Genomic DNA, 8180 nt, shown 5'->3' with positions numbered 1-8180 from the left:
AACAAAAGACAGAAATCTAGTATTTTGAAGGTTACAGGATAGCATTGGTAGTTTTAGGGGTTCAACTCCCACTGGGGTCACTCATGCTAAAAGAGATTCACACTCATGGAACTGTAAGCCGCTTAGCATAAAAGCATCCACCAAATATCACATGTTAATGGCCTATATTACCATATTTTAGCTCCTCTGAGCGAGCACAGTGCCCTATGCGGTTTTTCTGAATGTGGTTTTAAATTTCCACCCTTGGTGGACGGCTACTGGGATATGTTTTGCAAAAGCTTCCTCTTGCCAAAATCTCCATTACACGGTATAATAAAAACTGATCAGTTCACTGAATGTACTAAAGCTGAATGTTCGTTGTCAAACTTCTCTGACATTATGTGCTTGCACAGAATAGATTCCTGGCAGTACCTGATGGACATTTGGTTCAACAGAGAGCATGCAGACAACCTTCATGTGGTAGTAACCCCACAGGCACGGCAAGTCACTGATGCTGTTCAGTGTATGTTTTCATTCCCACTGGGCACCATTTGTAAAATGTATGCACTTATGCTATTGTAAGTCATTTTAAATGGATGAAATGTAGCACTCCTGACTTCAACAGCATCCGCAGTGAAATGTTCCAATGCTGTGGGCTGTCGGAGTCTGATAAAAAAGTTCCACTTTTCAACACTGCAGAGTGAACACTTCTCAGTTTTAACACTATATTGGATATGTCCCATGCTGTTAACTGCTGGAGCCTAATAATAGGCTTATGGCAGAGATGATGGCATACAGAGAGACAGAGTATCTATACTGTGTATGTCAGTCCTATATCCTGAGAAGCTGAGAGCCAACCCAGTTTCCATGCACTTTAGCTAACCTCGCTAACTAAAATGCTGTTATAAAATAGGATTTCAGTGCCTGTTACTGTAAAGCATGTTGTAATTTGGGCCCCAACTTGTTACACATTTCCATTATGTAAGGTTAGTGTTCATGAGAAACCTTTTTTTATGTGTCTGGCTGTAGAGAAAACACAAGCATAATTTCCAGTGCTAGTGCAACTTCACCATTAAGTCCATAGAGGCCTTTTCCCCTATCACTCTCTCCCCACGTGCACTTCACTATGGAGTGTGAAGTCACACTTGCAATGATGGATACTCTGTATTAAGAAGAGGGAATAAATCAAAATGGGACGCACTCGACTGTAAACGGGAAAGAGGTGTCACCATGGATACTGATGGACACCTTGGTTGTTCAGCTGTTCAATTATATAATGTTCTGTTCACTTGATGTTTCAATGTGTAACAAGTAGCCTATGATATAAGATAATTTGTAACCTCTTTAAATTGATGCTTGCTTGTACTAAGACAGTGGTACAAATAAAGTTTTTAAAACTTCACTACATGTTGTGATGAAGTCCACCATAAACAGACAGTGTAAGGAAAAGGGTTTAAGTGCATGGCCGTTCCCCAGCATGTCTGCCTTTGTGTAGGGGCAGCAGAGTTAAGTCTGCACTGATGCACATGTGGAGTTAGAGGATTTTATTTTCCTCTTGTACTCCCCGCCAACTGGTTTTGGATAGCTCTTAATATGATAAACCCCCCAAGGAAAAATGCATGAATGAGGTAGAGGGTATAGGTAAGGGTGCACTGGCCAGAATGGGACTGAAGCATAGTCATGATGTCAAAGAAGTCAATGTAGATCTGTTCAAGCAATATACAATATTTTATAGTATGCTGTACTGTACTATACTAGACACTATACTGGAAATGTTACATATATTTGAAGCTTCATGAAAATGGGCATTGATCTGAGTTTAGTTTCAGCACCACCCTACTGGACAGTTCCAGTGCTGAGCAGGAGTATGGTTGAGTCTTTCAGGACCATTACATGAGGACAGCTCCCTTTCTGGCAAAGCTGCAGCAGCTGGAATGATTATCTTCCCCCCAAGACAGGGTAGTGAATGCTTGACTGCTGAGTAAAAACACTCTTCTTAGCTCAATAACAAGTAAAGGGAAAATCAACTATGGGATAATACAGCAACAGTCTTGGCCCGATTAAAGTAGGTATTTGAGCAAATGTTACATGTCAGAGTAATCTCCACCATTACATTATCACCATGGAAAAATGTACCTTTTGTCATTTTCACTTGACAGTCCCAGCCATTATATATACAAACAGACGGGGGAAAGGGGAGCGAATGATAGAGGGAGAGAATGAGGGGGGAAAAGGTGTGTTCCTGTATAATTACCCCTGAGAACCTCCTTTCAGCACCCCGAGTTAGTTCAATACCTAGGCCCCAGGCTAGGATCTACCTCTTTCTCTCAGTCTTTCTCATGTTTTCTCAATCTTTCAATCTCTTCCTGCCAGTACCCCTTCCACCCCCCACTCCAACCCTCCCAGTTCTCCCCACCCTACCCTTTTTCTTTATCTCCTGGGTTAAGTGGAATAAAGGGTATAAAGGGATTTCATTTTATGGCTCACTTCAGAAGACTTCATTTAAGTCCGCACATTTGATAGAGAGTTGAATAAATTACTAATTAAAGACAGGAAAAATGGTTGGGAATCAAGATTCTAGCCAGCTGTTCTAATATGCAAATACTACAGACACAGTACACACACACACACAGAAAGCATGCAGGTCAAACCCTTGATCACGTTTCTTATCTTCACATAGCACACACCTTTTCCTGCCCCTTGAGAAATATCCTCAAACCCTACCTATTTAAAAAAGAATGAAGACCAAAAACTCTTTTCACTCTTTTATGCTTTTTTCACCTCACCCTTTGTTGTCTTTCCTTGCCTGTCTCCACTTGACTGCCCTCTCCTCTAGTCTCTCCACTCTTAGATAAGGAAAACTCTGAGTGTATCAATTATTCACTTAAGATGAGTTTAGATTTAGGTTGTGTTTGTGTGTGTGTGTGCGGGCAAGGAGGATAAAGGTGTGTTTTTTGTGGTGTGTGATCTTAATGCCACAGTTAAATTTACGGTGGCTGGGAATAAGGCTCTCTTTGGGAGATAGTGCCGTGTTGCATGGGTGTGTTGGGATTAGATTGGGCCCTGTGATGCCCCCAAACTCATCCCTCTCTGCCACATTAGGCAGCCATTAGCAGGCAAAAGCTATGGGTAGGTGGATGGGTGAAGCACCTCTAAAATATTGCTAGATAAACACAAAATACAAATAAATAAGAAGGTGAATCCAATTATTATCAAAACAGTGGTAATTTATTGCATTCCCGGCAAGGGTGGTGATAGATAGCCTAGCGTTGTTGACTTTGGGGATATTGTTCTTTCCTGTGTGTGGCCCAACTCTGAACTATGCAAGCACCAAATGATTTGTCACCAAGATACACCTAGTACCACTTATGTTGCATAGAGGGGGGTTTGGGTTTGCAAGTGCTAAATAACTACTCTGTGTAAGTATTATTTGCATCACCACACAAAAGGAAAAGGGATCGTAATCAACGGTTGTTGACCGAAACAAACCAGTATGTTCTGTTGTTTAAACAGACACATGTTAGCCTTCACTGACGGTTAAAACATACAAACAAAAATAATGCTGTTTTGTTTATGGATACACTAATATCAGCTTGTGCTGATCTTTGTTCTGTTTGTTTTCTGTGTGAGAATAAATCATCTCTGTGGGTTGTTAGTGGCCATTTGAAAGTGTCTGATGGTACTTAGGCTTAATAATTGCTGTCGGGTCTTTCGGTTGAAAGCACGTAAAAAGCTAACACACACATACATGTACACACAAACGGACACACACACCCGTGCTCACGATAGCAGGTTTTTCTTCAGACACCATAATATTGGCTTTTACTGCCCTGTCACTTAATGGCTTCAGTGGCAACACGGAAAGAGAGGCATAGTTACTTTATACAATGTGCAAAATATCTGACATTAACTCACACACACGTCCATGTCCATATGAATATACAGATGGAGACCTCTATCTACTTTTACCCCCCAAGTCACACATTGTCCTTGAGAGCTAGTGACAGCAGTAGGCATGCATACTAACAAGCCACCCAGCTCACACCTGAATTACTCTTTGTCTCTCTCGGAGGCGTACATGCATGTCTGTCTGCCTTTCCTGACCAGTGTGTATGTGTACCTTTTAGGTTTGTAAACTCATTTAACATAAATCCTATAGCACCCAGATAAAATCTCACTTACACTGACAAGGCCCTGAAGGTGACTCTTCTACCAGCTTACACAGATAAAGGGCAGCAGTCATTTAAGAAGAAAGGAGCTTATAGGCTTTTAAAATGCTTTTCATCTTACTATTCATTCATATTATATTCAATGGATAATAACCGCAAAGATGGGTGGGAAAGTGAAAGTGTACTGTAACATACAGGAAATATTTTAGTGCTTCTTTAAAGTTAAGTCAAATCCCATATGTGATGTGGCATTTCACAAATTACATAGCAGTCTCAACAGTCTCACTGTTAACAATGTGGTTAATCAATCAAGGATCTATTAGTGGGTTAGTGAATTAGTGAAACAAAGCTTCATATAATTATGCTGTACTTACAAGTTAGTCATTTACTATAACATACTTCTCTGACAACAGATGAAATCTCATTCAATATTTGTGAACTGGTACAATATTTGTGTCTATAAATGTTTTCCTCAGAACGTTAAAAAAATAGTCTCCAGGCACATTTCTGTCATTTTACTGAAATGAAAAATCCATGCATAAATTGGAGAACTACTTTTTGCAACTGCAACAAACGAAAGAAAATGGTGTCTTGCTAACAATGAATATATTCGGTCCACAAATTGACAGTAGTAGTATAGTAGTAGTGAACCCCGTTTTCCAGATAAATTTCATATCAACAGTTTTCAACATATCTGTACGGACCTAGTAGACCATTTAACATACATGCTTGCTTCATCCAGAACTGTTTCCCTCCTAACAAGGTGGAGATGCATTTGACATTTGAATGGGAAGCTTTACATTGAAGTGGATACTATGAAATAACTGGTGATAACATGCACTACCTTCTTGCGACAAAGACGCACATGCACACCACAATCACAGGAGTTGTGTGACACACATTTCTTCCAACTACGCGTTAGTTCCAGTATTGAGTTGCAAAGTGCCAACAGAAGAGGAGAGGAAGGAAGACTACTGGCAGATTTAATGCTGAAAATAATTATTTATTGTGGAATGAGAAAACATGTTTCTGAATGTAACCGTAGAAACCAATACATTATAGTTATATCTAAATTGGTCTCTTTCCTGTTCATTTCGCAGGAGCTTATCTTTTACTTTATTACGCATCTCTTCCAATTAACGGTTTTAATGAACAAGGATGTCACATTAATGACACAAAGCCTAGTAGTTAATGTTGCACGACGGACACAACTGGACCTATGAGACGTTTTATCCTTAGTCTGTGAATACAGCACATATACCCACACACAGTGTGTTTATGTGACTGAGAGTTACCCAATTTCATTTTGTGTCCATGGCCCTACTTTTTACAAAGACATTTTTGCCTTTTTAATTTTGTTTACAGTTATCAACAGTGAGAGCTGAGAAAAAGTCTAACTGCTGGTGGTGACAGTGGGTCCCCAGGGAAGAGAGTATACTAGACAGTGAAAAAGCTCTACAAAAGTAAAACATTGCTGCAAGGCATTAACAGAGTGTAAAACTTGTATTACCCAAATGATATTGGGTATAAGACACTGAGTTTCTAAGGATGTAGGTGTTCTCTAAAGATCCATGTATGAAAGTAAAATGGAAGTCCAATAGGAGATAAACAGAGAGGTAAATAATCAAGGGAATTAGCTTACACGAAGTACATTACTATTGCTATAATGTGAAGACCGCAAGTATTTTTTCCCATTCTCAGTGGATTTGAATTTTACTGTGTCCTAAAGTTAAAATTTCAAGATCAGAGGTTGTAAACTGACAGCAATAACACCCACATATGAACAGTATAAGCCTATATACCCCTGCCACACAACATTTGTAGATGTATTCATTGCATGGTCACAGCATACACAAGTCAGTATCCACACTGTCCCCAGCTCCCAGTACACCACTGATAGAGGGATTACAGTGAAGGGTCAATCTTCAGCCAACACACAGGATGGATATGGAGGTCCACTGCCCATCTGGTGCAAGATATTCCTCTTTCAAATAGGTGATTTCCAGAAATACATGAACTGTGTTGTGCACGGATGCCATCCTCTGAGTGCTGTTCAAGGTTATATTTTTTCAGTCTCTTTGCACAGCAGCAGTCCAAATATTTCCCAACATGTAGACATTTAAACTCTAAGTCCGAGGTCTTGCTCGAGGCTTCACACGAACAGAAAAATCCAGTTTTTACTGATTTTTACTTATTTCATAACCCTAAACTCCGATAAATTTAACAGAAAGTTGAGCTGGATCTATTGATGGTTTTTATGAGGTAGTCATATCAAATAATACAATCCTCTAAATGATTTTTACCAAGTTTTTTTCTGCCGGAATTAAAGTTTGTTATTATACAATGATTTAATGTAACAGTTTGGGTACAAAGGTGTTATAGTGGCATAAATTCATTGAGTGTGCGTACATTTGTATGTTCATGTTGTGAATAAAATATTAATTAAAGGTCTAGAAAAGCCCTGAATGGGTTATACTGTGGAATCAACTTGTCACTACAATCTTTCTTTCAAGTAGAACAAGAACTAAAAACCTCTTAAATCTGTATGAAGTGAAAAATAAATAGCGTACTTTCTCTCTGTGTTAAGGTGTCAATCATTTCTTCAATGTCATTGATATCCAGACCACATTTTGTAAGTATTTCATTTTGATGCAAGCACCAACATTGGACATAACATCACTGAGGTATTTTACCTTGTTTTTATCTTACCAAAATATTTTGTAGTTTACATTACCTTTGCTTTTTCTTATCTCTGTATTTTCAGCTGCAGCTCACTTGTTCCCCTTCAACGTGAGTGGTTATATAAACATTTAATAATATATCAATAGCGTTGAATGGGAGAAGTAAGAGCAGCTTTCACAACATCAGTATCACTGTCAGTCTAATCTCCCATTCCTTGAATGCGTACAAAACAGTCAGTCCAATGGTAGCCTGAGGCTCCCAACACTCCTAATCCCTAATCCAAGGTCTGGGGCAGATTAAGAGGAACCCCGGGGACTCTAGCCCTTCAGGGAGGCAGGGATGGATAAATGGATGATAGCGGGTGTGTGGATAGAATAGATGGACTAAAGGAAGGGAAAGAAAATACGTTTGGAGAGAGTACAGGAGAGAGGAATGGGCATGTGATGGATGGATACAGGAAAAGGTATAAAAGATGAAAGCATCCTGTCCCAATATTTGATGCGAGTAAATTGAACAATAGAACTGATCAGAGGGAGAATTATACAGGATTCTCCTCAACAGCAGGGTAAAGTTGATGGACATAAGTTACTGATGTAAAAAAAATTATATCAGTGCTCAGTCTATGACCCAGATAACCTTTTAGATATATCGTGAGTGATAAGCCACTGGCACCCCCATCACCAGCTCTAGCTGAAGTGAGAGGTAGACAGGGGGTCGATGGCTGCCTGAAGTGACCACGGCAGAGCTAAGGTTGGCAGATCACCCCTCTCTTCATCTGCCTGTCTTTATGTTAGGCACCTCTCTGCATCCCCCGCCCGCCCTGACAGGCACATCTCGTCTCTCTCTTTCTCCAAGGTAATTCCAGACAGAAGATGCGCGCCCCGGCTGGCAACTGCTGCTGCTCATAGTTGCTGTCTCTTTTTCTCTCTCCTGGGTCTCCTCCCTCTGTCTCTCCCTCCCTCTCTCTCTCTCTCTCTCTCTCTCTCTCTCTCTCTCTCTCTCCCCCCCACACGGACGCGGCATACCTCCTCTTCACCAGCCACCTTGCGTGCTGGGGCTGACGCGAGTACCCGCATAAGGAGTGCGGACCGCGGAGTGTCGTTGCGCGCATCCTCGGTTAATTTTTCCTCCAGATAGCCTAGCCTACATTTTTCCCCCTTCCTGACGCAGAGAAGAAGAGTGGCTTTGAAGCTCTCTTTCATTCTATGTGTAAGAGCCCTCTCCTCCCAGGTCTCTCTCTCTCATCTCTACAGGAAACTACAGACAATTTCGGAATATGGTACCTCTCCGTGGTAATGCCATGTGACAAGGCTTTTCATCATTTGGTATTTCTTTCCTCTTCCAACAAAA

The sequence above is a fragment of the Enoplosus armatus genome, chromosome 4 (assembly GCF_043641665.1).
Source record: "Enoplosus armatus isolate fEnoArm2 chromosome 4, fEnoArm2.hap1, whole genome shotgun sequence".
Lineage (NCBI taxonomy): Eukaryota > Metazoa > Chordata > Actinopteri > Centrarchiformes > Enoplosidae > Enoplosus > Enoplosus armatus.
Note: the sequence above shows the minus strand (reverse complement) of the source record.